This window comes from Trachymyrmex cornetzi, unplaced genomic scaffold (genome assembly GCF_001594075.2).
Source record: "Trachymyrmex cornetzi isolate Tcor2-1 unplaced genomic scaffold, Tcor1.1 scaffold513, whole genome shotgun sequence".
Taxonomy (NCBI): Eukaryota; Metazoa; Arthropoda; class Insecta; order Hymenoptera; family Formicidae; genus Trachymyrmex; species Trachymyrmex cornetzi.
The window spans coordinates 59,480-59,711 of record NW_017299822.1 but is presented as its reverse complement, the minus strand read 5'-3'; positions in this window follow the sequence as shown (position 1 = coordinate 59,711).

Here is a 232-nt window from a genome sequence, read left to right as displayed (position 1 = left end):
GTTTACGGCGAAAGAAGTTGCATTTCCAAATGGAATTTACAACGATATCTATGAGCTTATCGATGCGATTAATACCGCGTGTAAAGAGGCCGAATCGCACTTTTATTTTGAACTGCAAAAAGCGTCTGGCGGTAGTCATGATAAGTATTAACTGCGACGAGAAGTGCCAAATGCTACATCATATAAACTTTTCCGATAATCTTCTACGAATGCTAGGTTTCTCATCAGCAAT